Source organism: Triturus cristatus, chromosome 4_1, assembly GCF_964204655.1.
Source record: "Triturus cristatus chromosome 4_1, aTriCri1.1, whole genome shotgun sequence".
NCBI lineage: Eukaryota > Metazoa > Chordata > Amphibia > Caudata > Salamandridae > Triturus > Triturus cristatus.
Genome location: NC_140585.1, coordinates 295,237,172 through 295,246,026, shown reverse-complemented (window position 1 = coordinate 295,246,026; position 8,855 = coordinate 295,237,172). Strand labels below are relative to the sequence as shown.

The window sequence follows — 8,855 nt, the reverse complement described above, 5'->3', positions numbered from 1 at the left end:
GTGTGATGTCACGCAATTTATTAATAGTTGGAGATTTTAATGTGCACCCCTGCGGTAACCCTCGAGATACCCCTATGGGGTCTCTAGGATGTAACAACGCGAACGGCTTTCATTTCAACCACACTAGATGTGGAACCCTCTTAAATGATTTGTTAAATGAAAATAATTTGTATGTAGCTATGTCTTTGGTACCGGAGGACAAGGTATATGACGTGCCAACTTTTAAAGGCTGTGCTCACGGGTCTTTTATAGACCATATGATATTGTCCGCTGACCTTACCACCCAGGCCTTTAGTTTCACTATTCAATCGAATATTTTTAGTGATCATAACCCCATAACTATTATATTGGGTGGTGGAATTTTTGAACTGCGTGGGCTCCGTGAAGATCGGGGAACCTTAAAATGTATTAATGGAAAACGTCGATTGAAGTGGAATTTAGATAACCATGATAACTTTTATAATGAAATTAATAAGTTATGTGGCCAGGAACTTGCGGCTTGTGTATCAACATCTATTTCTCATGAACAAACCTTAGCCTCATTTGAGGTCGTGGTGTCTATTGTAGGTTCCATGCTGCTAGTTCCAGTGAAGGGACAAACCAGAAATTACCCTAAATGGTTTGACCACACCTGCTCCAAGGCAAGCTAAGACCTAAGAAAAGCATTGAAAATCATACCTAGGGACCCAGGCCTAATTAAAAATCTACGTGCGACTTATAAAAAAGCACTTGCCGGTCGTAAAAAGGAAATCAAGGCCATTACCTGGGATTCTTTGCTTGACCCCTCAACTCTGGGCAACAGCAGTAAATTCTGGGAAATTATTAATAAACCCCTATTTTACAACCCCAGTGATTCAGATCTAGGAACTAATATCCCAGAGGAGGACTGGGTTAATCACTTTAGTGTAATCTTTAAGAGTAATAAGCAACAAGCAGAATATGATTTTTTAACTATAAGGGCGAATCCTCTGTGCTTTCTGGATAACGAGGTAGAAAAGGCCATTCAAGGGCTAACTGGAAATAAGGCACCTGGACCGGATGGTTTACCTCCGGATCTTTTTAAATCTTGTACTTCACTTTGGGCCCCCGTACTAACTAAAGTAATAAATGCTGCCACGGTTTCGGGTTGCCCGAAGACATGGGGGCACTCGACAATTGTCCCCGTGTTTAAAAAGGGTGATCGCAGCAACCCATCATGCTACAGACCAATCTCATTGATAAATTCAGTAGCAAAGGTAGTGGGGGGTGTAATCCTGACTAGATTAACAACATGGGCCCAAGAGAATAAAATTCTGTCTCCAATACAATATGGATTCAGACCTGGTCACTCAACTGTGACCCAATGCCTGAATCTATACTTGATTACAGGTAAATATACTTTGGCCCGGAAGGGAACTATTCATCTGGCTTTTATGGACCTATCGTCCGCTTTTGATTGCGTGGATAGGGGTAAACTATGGGATATCATGTTAAAGATGGGTGTCGAGCAAAACCTAATCCATCTATTGGCTGATTTGCATTCTGACACAAGAGCGAACGTTAGCTACACCCAAGATTTGAAAGTGACTGGGGACATAAGAATTAATCGGGGTGTTAGACAAGGGTGTATCTTGGCCCCATTCCTCTTTAACCTGTATATCAACGAGTTAGAGGACTACTTGTTGAGATCAGGTACGGATTATCCTCATGTAGGTCTAAGAGGAGTTCCGGTTCTGCTTTATGCAGATGACGCCGTCCTGATTTCAAGGACAGCGAACGGTCTCCAGACACTTTTAAATTCATTTTATCTTTTTATGGAGTCTCGAGGCCTCAGTATCAATAACTCTAAGTCGTTTGTCATGAAAATTGGCCATGGTTCGCGAAAACCAAATTCCTTTACTATAAATGGGGAAAAAATTCCAACATCTAAAACTTTCTCATATCTTGGAATTCTTCTCGATGACCAATTATCTTGGGGCCCAGCAGTCCATAAAAAAAAGGACAAAATGACTCGGGCCAACGCAGCCATATTAGGATTTGCGAGAAAAATGGGCAACAGCCCGGTGGCGGCCTTGCTTAAATTATACCAAGCAAAGAGCATTGCAGTTGCCTGTTATGGTAGTGAACTCTGGGGCTATAGCCAGACGCGAGACCTAGAGGTCACAGAAAATAATTTTTTAAAGAAGATCTTAAGGCTGCCTAGGGGCACCGGCAACTTCTCGGTTCACGAGGAGTTAGGTTTGCCCTTTCTAAGCGATAGACTAGCCGCAAATCCCATACTTTGTTGGATGAATTCTTGGTTGAATAATGACATACCCCTTACCAACGATATATTAAGAGAAGCCTTAACCTGGGATGGTAGATTCAAGGTCCCATGGCTGAAATATATAAAAGATTGTCTTACTGAACTTGGACGGCCAGCCCTGTTTTTAACCCCATCCACTATAACAAAAGCTGATGTCACATTTGTAAAAAAAGCATTTCTTACAACCAGGTACCTTGCCCGGGAGGAGGCCGAGTTTATGAAATGTAGTGTCAGGAAACACGCTCTACTTAAAACATGCTTACATTTGGAACCATATCTCTCATGGCCTATATCTGGCTACGATCGATTTTTGTTGACCAGGTTCCGATTTCACCTGTTCCACCTCCTACTGGCTGTACCAAGAGGGTCCCATCGTGGACAAGTGCTACCTGCTTGCGGCTGCGACGGAAAGTCTCCGCAAGATCTGGAGAACTTTTTATTCTTTTGTCCTTATTATTCAGTACCTCGATGGCTATATCTAAAGCCTTGTTTAAAGAAACTAAATTTCACACAGATTAAACCAGCACTTTATTTCCTTCAACTTTTGAACTGTGATTGTACTTTATATGTAAGCAGTTTTTTAAAACTAGCTATTACTTTCAGGAAAAGTATGGAGGGATAATTATGCTGTTTTTATTGTCCTATTCCCTAATGATTTTTAACTTTGAACAAATTATTTATATTCTTAACCTAATTAGCCTGCTAGATGCCTTTACTCATTTTGTTTACATAGTTCGCCCATCATACATAAGTATTGGACAGCTTTTTTAAACAATTTATCTGTGTAATGTTTATCCATGTATTGTGCTTTTATGATTGTTAAATCTTACAATCGAATAAAGTTATTTGAAAAAAAAAAAAAAAGGTAAGTAATTACCTTTTCAGAAATTATACGATTTTTAAAGAATATTTAAAGTTTGCAGAAATTGACACTTAGAAGTAATTTCACAGAAAAACAGTCAATGATGTCCTACGGGAGAAAATTGGGTTACTGGTAAGTACAGTTGTAAGTATTTTTCAGAGTCAGTGCTGGGCACCAAGATCCAGCACTGGGAGCTCACCTAATAGCCGGTGAGTATTTTCGTTTTCGTTACTCGGCTGATTTTTGGTGAATATTTTAAGTTTTGAAAAGTCCACACTTGGAAGAAATTTCAGGAAAAACCAGTCAATGTTACCCTATGGAGAAAATTGAGTTATCGGTTTAAAGGTAAGTACTCGACTGGCAGAGTTAAGGTTCTGGGCATAGACTCAGGCGTCTCCCAGGGTCAGGTAGGTACAGTTGGTTCACCCTCAGCGGCACAAGGGCGGCCGGGTGCAGAGAGAGTTAGGCCCAATGTTATCCTAGGAGAGGTAGGGGGGCCTTGGTTGGTGGCTGCTGACTAGCAGACCACGTGGCTGTGGGAGCTGGGCTCCTGGTCACTTATCCAGGGCAAGTGGGGAAGTAGATAGATGTAGAGGTTGCACTGCCAGGGCCACTCGGACGGCTGGGTGCAGGGTGCTTTTGAGTATTCGGGCGCTCAATTGATTTGAATGGGAAATCTCTGGTTTAGAAAAAGACTGCAAGGTCGGGGACGAAGATTCTTCAGCTGCCACCACCACTTCAAGAGGTAAGTTGGGTAGTTGGAGGATAGGTAGGTACCCCGGGATTGGGCACAGGGGGCCGCGGGGCGCCGGGTGCAGGGGTACCTTTTGGTGTCGGGAAATCTTACCCTCTGTTGATCGCAGTTGGGGGGGCACCTGGTTCTGAGGCTGCAGGCTTCTTCAGGAGTGTCGAGGGAGGTCCTTGGGTGCCGGACTCGGGGTCACAGTCGCCGTGGGGTCATCCTTGTGGTCTTTGTTCACTCTGGCACAGGCCAGGCTTGGTGGGTGCAGAGTGTGAAGGGTTCGCGGTTCCGGGCTGCTGCCAGGGATTAGAAGTAGATTTGACTAGAGACTCTACTCATGGGAGTCCCAGGGGTTTAGAGTCAAAAGGTAGCCAGGTCCTCCAGGGTTTGTGAGGTTGCTGGCCACAAGAGATGCCGGGTTGGAGCAGGAGCAGGTTCGAGGGTCGACAGGCCGGTAGGGCTGGGGCCAAAGCAGTTGGTGTCTTCCTCTTCTTAGCAGCTGCAGGGCAGGTCTTCTTTCTTCTAGCTCTTCTTCGGATTTCGAAATCTGGAATCTGGGGAAGGAAGGTTCAGGGTGCCCCTAAATACTAGATTTAGGGGCGTTACAGGTAGGTGAAGGGCAGGGACCAATGGGTCCCTGTCCTGGGGTGGGTACACCCCCTATCCTGCCTCTCTCCTGTGGGAGGAGGGCAGTAGCCTAGTCCTTATTGGGCAGGGCTTTCCATCTTCAAGATGGCGAGAGCCCGGAGATGTGCTTCACCTTGCCTCCCCCACCTGAGGGGTGGGGTTGGCAGGCTGGCACATCCCCTGTCCTTATTTGGGGTTTCCGGCCAAGCTTCCCGCCAGAGTGGGGGGTTGCAGTGGCCTGGGGAAGCTCACAGAGGCGGCATGCCTTTGAAGCTTCCCCCTGCCCATCCTGGGGGAGGAGATTTAGCACCTCGCCCAGGATGTGCATTGTTGCAGGCCCAGGAGAGCAGGGGCTCTCCTACCCAGGGGTCCAGCAACATGTCTGCAGTGTGGCAGCCTGGGCAGTCTCAGAACAGACATGGGTTGTAGGCTAGGTTTTAGGGGGCATATCTAAGATGCCCTCTGGGGTGCTTGGTACATTAAATCCCACACTGGCATCAGTGTGGGTTTAATATGCTGAGAAGTTTGATACCAAACTTCTCAGTCTTCAGTGTTGCCATTATGGTGCTGGGAAGTTCGTGTTTGACGAGCTCTCAGCACCATGTACTCTTAAATGGCAGCACTGCACTTACAGTGCCCAGGAATGTACCTGGGTACTGTAGGGGCACAGGGCTCCTGCTCCTGTGCCCACACCATTGGTATAGGGCACCCAGCTAGAGGGGTGGCTGATGTATGCCATGGCAGTGTAGGTGGTGGGCATGGCACACAGGGATGTGTGCCATGTCGACTCTTTGTTTTGTCTTGTATCCAGACACCCAGCCTGCAAGGGCAGTGTGTGTGTGTAAGGGTACAGGGCCTCTAAGGGTGGCACAATGAGTGCTGCAGCCCTTAGAGGCCTTCCCTAGTCAGAAGGCCCTGGGTACCCAGGGTACCATTTACCAGGGGCTGACATGTGGCCAGGGTTTGCCAATTTGTGTTTTGTGTTTTTAGGGAAGGAACATACGCCCTGGGCACCTGATTGGCAGGAGTCCAGGGCACACTCAGTCAAAGTACATTCAGCAATTCAGCAAAAAGTGGGGGCATACCATGCAAGAAAGATGGCACTTTCTCACATGCAGCGCCTGTCAACCTTCTCCTTATGCTGGGATTTTTAAACAACATCAACATTTAAAAGTATTAAACCGGTAAGAGTTAGCTGGAGTAAGGCCAGAGGCTCCAACGTTTGGGAGTTGCACAACCCTCAGTCTTTTCATGTTTCGCGCAAAGAGTGAAGGGCCCTGTCATTTCTCCTTCTCATTCACATATGAAAAGAATGAGGGCTAATCAAAACATGAATTAGAGCTGGACGCAGAAATGCAGCAGAAGGGCCAGCAAGCGCATTTCTAAGTTGCTCTATGAAGGATGCTTTTGTACTTGACAGATCAGTTTAATCCTACAGGTGCTCTAAAAGGAAGAATGCATTTGAGTCATCCTTGCTGAAAATCACACAGCCATTTATTCTAGGCTGCACTGAGTTTTCAGTCCTCTCCGCCTGCTAGCTTGTTGTTGCAATATGTCTCAATTCTGGAGAATTGTCTGCTATGCTGAAATGCGTGGCCCAGTTCAAATGTTCATCATATTTCCTGGAAAAATATCAAAAGGAAAACAAAGATTTGGTTTTGGGAAAATAATTTATTACACCTTGTAAAAATCAAAACTTTCACATTTGAGTCAAAAAAGAGAGGCTAGGTCTCACTATTTTGCTCAGGCTGTTTTACACGTACTGCTCACAGGTGCTGTCCTGCTACCAATGGGCATGGAAGCTTTGGCCTGCTCTGTTTCCAGCCTGGGTCGGTGCACCTCTCGTTACACAACCTGAAATTCTAGAGCTCCCTCTAGAACACCATATTGATGCCCAATGCAGCATGGACACCTGATCAACACAGCTGAGTGCAGCCCAGAAACCCTGAGCTCAAGCAATCCACAAGCCTCTGCCTCCCAAGTAACTAGGACAACAGGCACACGCCACCTTGCCCGGCAAACACTGCAGCTGTCCTAATGATGAAATGCATTCCATAAGTAAGGATAATGATAAAGTAAGGTGGAATGAATTGATGGTTTACAAACCATGTTTCAAGAAAATCAATTTCACTATCCTTCAAAGAAAGGAAAAAAATGTCTTATCAAGAAGCATTGTGAATATGGGAAGGGCCTTTAAAAAAGATGTGGAGTTTCCTAAAGTAAAAAAGAGGGTTGAACTGATTGAAGGGAGAGAGGAAGTAGGGTCGGAAAGATTGTGACGGGGAAGTGAATACAACATAAATACTAGTATTTAGAGAGTGAGAGACAGGTAGAGGGACAGAAGGGAAAGGAGAGTGAGAGTGAGAGAGAAGAGCCAGGTTAGGGCTGAGTTTCTCTTTATCTGCCAGTGACTCCCTGTAGAAGCTTGCCGGCACAATTTAGGCTGTCCTGTAGGCATCCCTTGTTATGCCGAGCCAGCCAATATTGAGAAAAATAGCATGGGTCACAATGATGGAACTCGTCTGCAACATCGGAAGTTTTAAAGTGGTATGGAGTGGGAGGGCTAGAAGACTTACCATAAAGAATGAATACACATCATTCTGTTCTCTAGCCTCAACAGCTGCAAGAGAGGAACTCCTGCTCGCCAAGAAGACCAATGTCAGTTCAGCTTGAACAGGTGAAAGCATGCCTGATTCTGGAAAGGTATGAGATTACACTTTTGCATCAGAGGTGGTCAGGGGCTATTGCACATTAGGAAACCGTTTATTGAGGTCCAGTTGGATTACTCTATCTTCTACCACCTCAAAATCAGCTGCTCATGCAGTGTTCTATACCGATGAGCTATTTTGGTCCTCCCTGCCCCTTCCAGCTAGTGGGTCCCCTGACTAGGGAAAGTGATTCGAACAGATTTGCATATCTTTTCATAGGAGACTTCTTGACTTATTTTATACTGTGCCAAATCAAGGTAGATTGAGTAATGATCTTGACAGACCTATATTGGAGAACTGCAGTGTGAGAAAGTGGCTCTGTATATACTGTTCCCAAATAGATACAGGGTGTACAGAGTCCACAGTCCCCAGAGGTTTGGCAGAGGCTAAAGTTAGATATAACCTTACTCTCTAAAGTGGTAGCTTGGTCGAGCAGTAAGGCAGTATCAGAGGACAGTGTAAAGCATGTGTTGCACACACTCAGTCAGCAAATGGTCTCACACACTCAATAACTGAACTCTAGGCCAATGGTTTATCTACAAAAAATATATGCTTGTTTTATTTTAGAACCAACAATAGGTATTAAAATATACTTTCTCAGAATGAGATGCTTTATATAAATACTTTTGCAATATGCAATTGACTTTTGTAGAAAGTTACAAGTGGTTGCAATAGGCAACAACATTTTAAACTCAATAATGCATTGAGCTCAATGGAAGTTTCAAGTTATTTGCAACAGATTACTTTTAGGATTACTTTTGGATTTCCAGGACTGGATCCTAGATTCAGTCCTGGGTCAGTACTTGGAATCAAGTGATAAAAGTCAACTTAATTACTGTGATGATTTTTAGACAATATTTTGCTATTTTAAAAGTTGACAGAAAATATTTCATAGAAAACAGTCAAAGATTCCCTATGGGAGGAGGAGCCTAGCGCGCAACCAAGATGGCCGCGTAGGTGCGAGGCTCCCGAGGACCTCCGCAACCTCCTACGTTTATCCTGTCTTCATCCTGCATCGGTTGAGGGGACTGTGTCGGTGAGCCTGAGCCGAGGTGGTGCCCGTTTCCCGTTTTCGAATTGGACCTCGGGTGCCGGAGTGAGCACCGATTGAAGTTTGCGGCCTACTTCTCTCCTGACCCCGGACTTGCGCTGGGGGGCGACCCAGTGGCAAAGTGAACAACAACGGCGGGCTGGGCCTGGCGGGTCGCGTACCCCGCACTTTCACTTTCACTTTCGCACCCCCTTGCCGTCTCTGCAAGTGAGATCACGGAACTCTTTGTGTCGGGGTGACCTCGCTGGGAGACCCTGCCTGTCTGCCTGCTGTGGCCTCCCGGAGCTTGTGGCCTTGATTGCTGGCTTTTTACGGCGTGGCTTTTGCGGGGGTGAGAACCGCGACGATGGCCACGAAACAAGATGGCGATCGGTCGAAGGCCAAGTCAGCCCGGCGTGGCGCCGTCCATCAGGCCAACATCATGGACCGCTACACCCTCCAGAAGGGATCTCCCGGCGGACCGCATAAGTCCTCCGAATGCCCCCCGGATGTCCCGGATTTGCCTACGGATCTAACTCTGCAAGACGTCATGGGCGCCATTGCTGAGATGAAGGCCTCTGTGGGCCAGCGGTTCGACACCT

At 46.1% G+C, this 8,855-nt stretch overlaps 1 non-coding gene across 1 annotated transcript; it reads right to left on the bottom strand.

Annotated features, from left to right (window-relative positions):
* Nucleotides 1-6,233: 6,233 nt before the first annotated feature.
* LOC146854706 (signal recognition particle RNA) lies at nucleotides 6,234-6,533 on the bottom strand. The gene has a single exon (XR_014959110.1).
* Nucleotides 6,534-8,855: the final 2,322 nt, after the last annotated feature.